At 31.8% G+C, this 9,091-nt stretch overlaps 2 long non-coding RNA genes across 2 annotated transcripts; both read right to left on the bottom strand.

Annotated features, from left to right (window-relative positions):
* Window positions 1-4,917: 4,917 nt before the first annotated feature.
* Window positions 4,918-5,767, bottom strand: LOC139097828 (uncharacterized). The gene is made up of 2 exons (XR_011545107.1): window positions 5,641-5,767; window positions 4,918-5,578 (listed from the first exon to the last, which is right to left on the bottom strand). It is a non-coding gene; the product is annotated as an uncharacterized lncRNA (long non-coding RNA).
* A 2,296-nt stretch (window positions 5,768-8,063) lies between these two features.
* LOC139097829 (uncharacterized) lies at window positions 8,064-8,918 on the bottom strand. The gene is made up of 2 exons (XR_011545108.1): window positions 8,784-8,918; window positions 8,064-8,722 (listed from the first exon to the last, which is right to left on the bottom strand). It is a non-coding gene; the product is annotated as an uncharacterized lncRNA (long non-coding RNA).
* Between the last annotated feature and the right edge of the window lie 173 nt (window positions 8,919-9,091).

Below are 9,091 nucleotides of genomic sequence, written 5' to 3'. Positions count from 1 at the left end.
TATGGTCCTGTGAAGGATGTGCTATTCCAGGAGGAGATATAGTGACAGTTTTACGTGCTAATCGAGATGGACAGGTCATGCATGCAGAAGTCCAAATGATGCCCCAGCTCTTAAAGTAACAACTGCGGACATTGTGGATGGTAAGGACACCGAAAAATTCCTGAATTGGATGTGTTGAAAAGGACGCTAAAGTACTTAATATCCCGAACTGGCAGAAGGATTCGAAGGATAGAGTTGTCTTTAGACATTCCCTATGCCCAAGCGCAAACTGCAAATATACGTCTATAGTTGCTATAGAAGGATTCTCAGGATTTGGTGGAAGGGAATCCAAATGATTGGCCTTCGAACGATAAGGTTCTGCAAAAAGCAGGTCAACAAGGAGATACAGATGAGGAAGTGCGGCTGGAAAGGGCATACGCTTCGGAAGAAAAATGTAATTGCTGGGACAGAAACACAAGTTTGTTCCACAGTCCTTGGATGGAATCCACAAGGGAAAAAGCGACCCGGAGCTCCAAAAGCTACTTTGCGCAGAACAGTAATGAAAGAATGTCAGCTCAACGTGCGGATAGAGAATTTGTACAAACTAGGTGACAGAGCCAGCAACAGAGTCAGATGGAAAGCCTTCTGTTGTAACCTAAGCTCCACATAGGAACATGGTTGCAGTAAGTAAGTAAGCAATTCCCTATTCCCGGCAATGGGCCCTCGTGCACCCCAGCCAAGAAAGTAAGAAGGAAAAACTCAATTAAAAAGTGTTAAGATTTAAAAAATAACTCTTTTCGTAAATTTTAATAAGATTTTTCAAGGAAAAAAATCAAAAGCTTCAAATACACATCAGGATAATAAGTCCAGAATTGAAAAATTTTCTGGGCTTAAATTGCACGAAGAGATAATAATCCCAGGAGTAATTGTACCTGGACTTATAATTGCACTGAACAAACATAAGTCCAGGAGTAAATGTATGTGGCCTTATGAACTACACGTGCAGATTATAATGCCACATACAATTACTCCTGGCATTATGTTCTGGACTTATATTTTGGTTGTGTATTAATTTTGTATCTGGGATTATAAATTCTGGGATTAAAACCCAGCATCACTTCCAGACCCACGATACAAGATCCAGTAGGATCCATATAACTCCCAGACACATAAAAACAAGATCCAGTAGGATCCAGATCACTTCCAGACCCACAAAACAAGATCCAGTAATATCCAAGTCACTTCCAGAATTTCAAAACGAGATCCAGAAGGATCAAGGTCACTTCCATATAATTTAACGGATTTTTATAATTCAAACCACATAACGGTTATGATAAATTTAAATTTTGTTCAGTAAACACTGTTAACAATTCGAAGAACATTGAAATACACTGTAAAACAATGAAAAAACGTGTTTTTGTTGTTATGAAAATGAAAAATTGTTAATTATAGTATTTATGTGTTGATTTGAAACTTTTTAATGCCCGGCGCCGCAATAACTTTATGGCACTGATCTTTTAAAACCATTCCGAGCTCTCTACGATATCTAGATAAAAAGTTTTTAACGTCAGCCGACCGAACGAACGAACGAACGACCGAACAAAGTGTCTTATTAAGCTACCTTTTTGAAAAAAATTTCAAAAATGCGCTAAAAAGACAGAAATGAAAGGAAAAATATTTTTTAATTAATGAGAAATTTCAACTCTTTATTAATTGCGTGTATTTTTAATTAATGAATTTTTCTCCACCTATGGCATCCCAACAGAAATGTCATTGTTAATGCCAATAAAGAAATTATCTCTTTTGTGAATAAATTAATCAATGTATTGACACAAAAGGAAAATCTCGTGTTCGTATGTGATAAATAATGATGTGTTTTTGTGTCAATTTAAATTGTAATTTAATGAAAATTTTGTTTGCGGCTGTTGATAATTGAACATTGCGTTTTAAAAATTGCCGTTCATTCAAGTTTCCAGTCATATTCTGAATAAGTAAGTGGCTCTCAACAATTGTTATGATTTCTTTTCAATTTTAATCGTCCCTTTATTAATATTTAGAGCTTATTTTTCCGAAAGTGATAAAATTTGTTTCTGTCATTTTGGCTGGCTGCTTAAACGTGTTGAAGAAAAATCTACAAAAATAACATAATTAAAATTCAGAAAATCAATCATTTTTTGAATTTTTGAAAACCGTTCAAAATTTGAACTTTGTCAATTTTTAACGAAAACCGTTAAATTTTTGAACTTTGTAGACCTCCAATTTATTTTTGAAATTTTAAAAACCGTTAAATTTTTGAATCTAATAGACTTTCGATTCCTTTATGAAATTTTGAAAACTGTTAAATGTTTGAACCTTGTAGACTTTAAGTTATTTTTTGAAATCTTGAAAACCATTCAATTTTTAAACTTTGTAGACTATTAATTCATTTTTAAAATTTGGAAAGCCGTTAAATTTTTAAACTTTGTAGACTTTTAATTCATTTTTGAAATTTGGAAATTCGTTAAATTTTTGAACTTCTTGGAATTTTGGATACTTTTTAAAATTTTCATAGCCGTTAGATCTTTGAAATATTTAAAACCGTTAAATTAGGAAGACTTAATTATAAATGCGCTCTATTCTTATTCCACAAACTTGACAACCATCATACAGACTCATTTTGAAAATTTGTAAAATTACTTAAAATTCAATAACAACAACATCAACGTACAATAAAATAAAATAAAGCACAAAAGGATGAATGGAATGAAAAAACATATCATTGCATTTATAAGTACAATTGAGATTATACAACCGAATTACGAGAATAATAAACAAAGGGTTGTGATTGCAGGGCTAATGATGGTATAAACAGACATGGATATAAAATTCATCTATGCTTGAGTGACATCTCAAGTGATCCAAGCTCGGTTTTCTGCAACTGCCAAACTTTTATTTCTGTTTACATCATCATCATCATCCTCATCATCCACGACCGATAATAAAATTTTAATAATTTTCCACTTAAAAAATTCCGACCCGAAAAAAATCCAACTCAACATGCTTTCTAGCCAAATGATTTCATATTGAGGCTTGTATGAAGCTGAACAGTCAAGTGGAAATGCCTTTCAGGCCAACTCAACAAAACCAATAAACCGAGATCACTGCTATTGGATCCACTCTTTTTTTCGGACGGACGGGTGTGGATAGTTCAGCATGTATAATATGAAATATTTCTCATTCAAATATAAACATTCCATCCAAAAACAAAGTTCAGTCGAGTGGAAGGGAAAAAAAATTTAATTTCGGACCAAAAAAAATCAGTCAAATGAAAATTGAGCATAAAAAGTTATTGTATTTAATAAGAACATGATTTTTATGAGGTACTCGACAGACATAACATAGATAATGCCTTGATTTTTTATCATCGTGAGACAATCGGAAATTGATACTTCTCGTGCTTTACTACCTGCTGATTCACGTATAAAACATATAGAGGAATAAAAATCTGATAACAAAAGGAACAAAATGTGTGAGATTGATCCTTAAACTATACACATATAACACATTCGAATATAAAAATGAATGTAAATAAATAGGGTGGTGATACAGAATGACTGACTGAGAGGGCTTGAGTTGTCATATTTTTTTCTCTCTTCTTCTTTTATGTTTTATTTACCATCCTAGCACATGTCCGGTGTCTGATGCCCCTTTTATATAGAGCAACAACGCAAAAAATAATTGAGTAAGGATGATTTGAAGTTGGTTGGGAATTAAGGCGCATTTTAAAGAGTCAATGAAGTTTGTCGTGATGACTTGTTTTGTCCAATGGACGTTTTGCATTCTCCAACTCTGCACGCTACATGACCCAGGGTATATCAATGCAACGTACCTATCCACAATTTATGAGTCGCGAATCACACAAATCGACTTGTGACTAGAATAACGAAAAAACATCCGAATCCAACTAGATTTTTGAGTCTAGGGATTGAACCCGGGTCGTTAGAACGGTACTCCGACGCTATAACCACTTTACCATTGCCGCTTTTTCGCTGCTACACAGTCGGTCTAGTAACAGGGGAAACATTGGTAAATATTGATGATGGACCTGCTCACCAGATACTACCGTAAGATGAGCATACGTTTGCATGTTAAAATTGAACTCTCATGCTTCTTGGCACTCGAACAGCATGGCTAGGTCACCACAATAAAGTGAAGAAATTCGTGAAGTTTTCCTGCCATGGCACCGTGACGTCTGATTTTAACCTATTTTTAAGGGGTCAAATGCAACATGCCACATTGTGCTCCTCAGGACAAGATCCTTTCTTTATAGCCTAAAAGTCTATGGTAACCAATTTGTAGAAGACGAAGTCGACTTGTCTTTGCTTCGGTTCACTAAAATTTGATTAAATTGTGCATGTAATTTTTTCTGCAAACACTTGTGAAGTATATCATTTCATACAAAGTTCAATCTTTTGATAGCATATTGTAGCGAACTCAACTTGGATTCGGACACTGATAATTTGACTTTCAGACTTCTAATCAAATTATCCTACGCAACCCTAATGTCAGAAATTCTGACTCAGAATTAGATTGGACATATGGACAAAAATCCACATTACTCAGCAATCCAACAATAAATGGCATCAACATAGAAACATGCAAAAATCAATTGAATGAAAATTCTCGTTTCTATCGGCAGCGAAAAGAAGGCAAGGAGATTGTTTCTTTTCTTTATAAACATCCGCTGGGTTAAAAGGGATCAACAAAAATATTTGAACTATTGATATAAATACAGTCACGTGCTGGTGCTTAATGCTGAAAATAGATTTTAATCTCCATCAGATATGAAAATGATGAACTAATTTTCATGGCAGCAAAAAATACAGTAATGTTTAAATATTGGAAGTTGTTAGTGCGTAAAGTTGCTGCAAATCATTTTCCACTTGACTCATCAAACTGTTTTGATCTTTTTCAACTTTTTTGTTTATTTCAATTTCGTGAGAAAAAAACAAATTTTTTATTGGAAGTCCTACGACAGTTTTATGAGAATATTATATTCACGGCTGGATTATTAAACGTTGGTGTGCCTTGACTGAATTTATTTCCTTGAAATTTCACAGTTTTCAACTTTTTGAGGCCATCAAATGCATCAGGTGAGATACTTCCAATTTCAGATGTTGTTATTGACAATTCCTCTAAATTCTTTGCAAAACTGAATGCATTTGCTGAAATTTTGGCAATTTTTGAGTCTTTGATCTCAATTTCTTTCAGGTTAGTTGCTGTCTTAAAGTCTTCCTTGTTGATGCTTTTAAGTGTCGTAAAATGAAGTCTAATCAGTTGTATAGGTGCAAAATTCTTATAAATTACTTCCGGTACATGATCAAAGTTACACCAAAGAAACTGAATTGCAGTAACCGCTGAACTTTGAATTTCTTGACCTTTATGCTTTGTTGGAATCGTCTCAATTCTTGATACATCTTTTTCAGCTGATGATTGTAACACAAATTGACAAAAAGTCATTCCATTGTAATTTGAAACTTGTAGTATGCATTCTAAAGGCTCCTGCTCGGAATTAATTCCCGAAAGTTGTAAAATTAATAAAATTGTGAAGGCCAAAGGTCTGCAAAATAAGGAAAACAAAGTCATTAAATAGAATTTTTGAATTTTTTATTATTTACGCACTTCATTCTGTTTATTTGATGAGATTCCAATATCAACTAACGCTCAAAAATGGATTTCTCGCGGCTTTATAGCAAAAATTACTCACCTTTTGAAGAGCAACGTTCTTAATTCAAGAGTAATAAGAAACTACATCTTAAAGAATATTTTTAAATTCCATCAACAATAATAAATACACTCATAAAAATTTTTTTTTAAAAATTGATACTTTATATTGAGTTTTCAAATAGTTTTAATCTAGCAACCTAGTCAAAAATCATGAACTGAATTCTCGCTTTGAGCAATTATTAATCAGAAATTTTCAAATTTTTTTCCATAGAAATTTAAAAAAGGTTGTTGATTTTTTTCTATGAGTGTATTATTTATGATTTAATCCATGTGCTACTTTAGTAAATAATTATTTAGAAAGTTGATGAGATAAATTACTAGCGAATTATGATAGATAAGGGCAAATCCGCTAAAAGCATGAACTGGTAAAATTTTCTCATTTTTTTGAATTACAAAAAATTCGTTAAATTTTACATCAAAAACTAATTTAAGATGTTTTTAAGCGGAGTTTTCATTCACAATATAATTTATACAAGATCAACTCACATAGGGTAAAAAATGTAATTTTTGGTCATTTTTCATTTTTGGACACTTTAAAGGCATATTTCTCTTCGCTGTTTTGTCTAAAATTATTTGAAAGTGGTGTAAACTATCATATATTGTGAATATTTTCACCATAAAAAAATTCAGAATTTTTGGACTTGTCATATGCGAGATATACCAACTTTAAAGTCAAATGTAATTTTTGGTCAAAAAAATGTAATTTTTGGTCACTTTTTTTTCGCAGGATGCATTGAAAAATTTGTATGGAAGGAATTTTTGCAAAATTTTAATGAATGATTTAATGTCTTTCCACTACAGCTACATTCACAAAATTTGAATCACACTTTATTTAGACCTAAATCTTTAAGTTTGCATCAAAAAAGTTAAGATTAAGGAAAAAAAATTTCTCAAATTTTCATCGCTTACTTTTGTAAAAAGTGACCAAAAATTACATTTTTTTTTCATTCCATACAAATTTTTCTAAGCATCCTGCGAAAAAAAAGTGACCAAAAATTACATTTTTTGTGACCAAAAATTACATTTGAAAATGGGTCATTTTGTATGAAGAATTGTGAGGAAGTGCTGCATTCATTTGAAAAGATTAATATGAGGAATGATAGTGAGATGTAAGAGGCAACTTTTTGGGTACTTATTGGTTTATGAAAAACAAGTCCTTTAACACAAGCGGCTGTAACAAAAAATGGACAAATTTTGGTCATTTTTCCAATTTTTTCTTTTGGAAATTTTTAACTACAGGAAGACCAATAATCAAAAGTTTTAATGCAGAAGTTCTTATTTTTTGATCTTTTACAACTCTTCTATACAAACCATGGTCTGAAAACGCTTCTAAATGCCTTTTTCAAAAATGACCAAAAAAAAAGTGACCAAAAATTACATTTTTTACCCTAATTCAATTATTAGACGCGATAAAATAATGCTCGAATCATTAATTAAGTAAAAATGATTTTGTAAACAATCCAAATTTTCATAAATTTGATTTGTAATAATCGGTTGTGCAGGATCGATTAACGCTACTTTTTTATTAATTTTGTCTTATTAAGTAAGTTAACATACTTACAGATGACAATTATTGATGAAACTTAAATTCAGGAACGTAAATTAATGCATCTTATACCGTCTAGGTAACTAATTAAGCTAATTTTTAATTTTTTAGAAAAAAATTTTTTCGATGCAGGATCGATTAACGCAAGAAAAATCAAAATTTCTCTTTATTAAGTGATTTATAGCATCAGGAATCTACCAAAAGTTGTCCATTTGTTGTTATTATGCTTGATTTAATACTTTAATGTTACTCTAAGTGATGATTAAAAGAAAAATTTATAAAAAACCAAATGTTGGCACTTTTTGAACTTGGCGGATTTTCCCATAAGCTAGCTTGACAGTCAGGTAAACAAGCTTGTTCGTAATCTTTTTCAATCTGTTAATCCAATGAACGCGATTAAGAACTACTAACTTAGAAACTCGATTGTTCAGTTTTATATTGCATTTGTTGGATCTCATGTATATTGTACAGTAGCTTCTGATTGTGTTGATGATATCAATAGACTCCAAAGAATCCGAAACATGTCTTTGAAATTTTCTATCATTTAAATACCTAAAACACACCAAACTATGGATTAAAAGCAGTAATTAATACCTTACCGATAGCTGGAGTAGCTTACTTCAACTTATTGATGCTTTTAAATGAATTTAAAATTAAATTCAAGACTTACTTGCTTAAATGAACAAAAATATAGATGAGGGGCAGCCAACTAATCATAAACACATTATTTGCACTAAATGATGCGAAATTTTAAATTTTAAAACAACGTTAATTAACAGTTTACCTTTTTCAACCTTTTTATTTCAATTTCTAGACATAAACAAATTTTTATTGGACGTATTATGACAGTTTTATGTGAATATTATATTCACGTTTGGATTAGTAATCATTGGAATGCCTTCACCGTATTTATTTCCCTTTAAAATCACAGTTTTTAAATTCTCGATATCGTCAAATGCATCAGGTGAGAAACTTCCAATTTCAGATCCCGTTATTGACAACTCCTCCAAATTCTTTGCAGAAGTGAATGCTTTTGCTGAAATCTTTCCAATTTTAGTGTCTGTGATCTCAATTTTTTTCAGGTCAGTTGCTGTTTTAAAGTCGTCATTGCTGATGCTTTTAATTGTACTATAATGAACTCTAATCCATCTTATAGGTCCAAAACTCTTGTAAATTACTGCCGGGATATGGTCTAAGTCGCAGACAGCGAACTGAATTGCAGTGATTGTTGAACTTTGAATGTATTGACCTTGGAACATTGTTGGAATGACCTTAATTCTTGAAACATCTTTATCAGCTGATGTTTGGTTCACAACTTGACAAAAAGTCAGTGCTTGCATTCTTGCCACTAGTGGTGTGCATTCTAACGGTTCTTGTTGGGAATTAATACCCGAAAGTTGTAAAATTAACAAAATTGTGAAGGCTAAAGGTCTACAAAATAACAATAAAAACAATGCAAATATATTGAATCTTTAAATTTTTATTTACGTACTTCATTCTGTGTATTTGATGAGATTTCGATGTAAACTAACGCTCAAATATTAAACTCTCACGACTTTATAGCATTTTTAAGTAACAATAATTGATAAGTGAGAAATATGACTCACCTTTCTCACCTTCTAAAAATTTATTCAAGTAACTACATCTTATGGAGCTTTTTCAAATTCAAAGAATGTGATTCATATTTCATTTGATTTTCTACTATTGGAAATGAATTCCTGGAATGGCCTTTCAAGGGTATATCACTGGGGGTGCATTGAAGGATACAGAAAATGTATAATTTATATCAGCAGTTTGCAC

This window comes from Chironomus tepperi, unplaced genomic scaffold (assembly GCF_022539635.2).
Source record: "Chironomus tepperi strain 1889 unplaced genomic scaffold, CSIRO-AGI_Ctep_v1 contig_434, whole genome shotgun sequence".
NCBI lineage: Eukaryota > Metazoa > Arthropoda > Insecta > Diptera > Chironomidae > Chironomus > Chironomus tepperi.
This window is presented reverse-complemented; position numbering and strand designations above follow the sequence as displayed.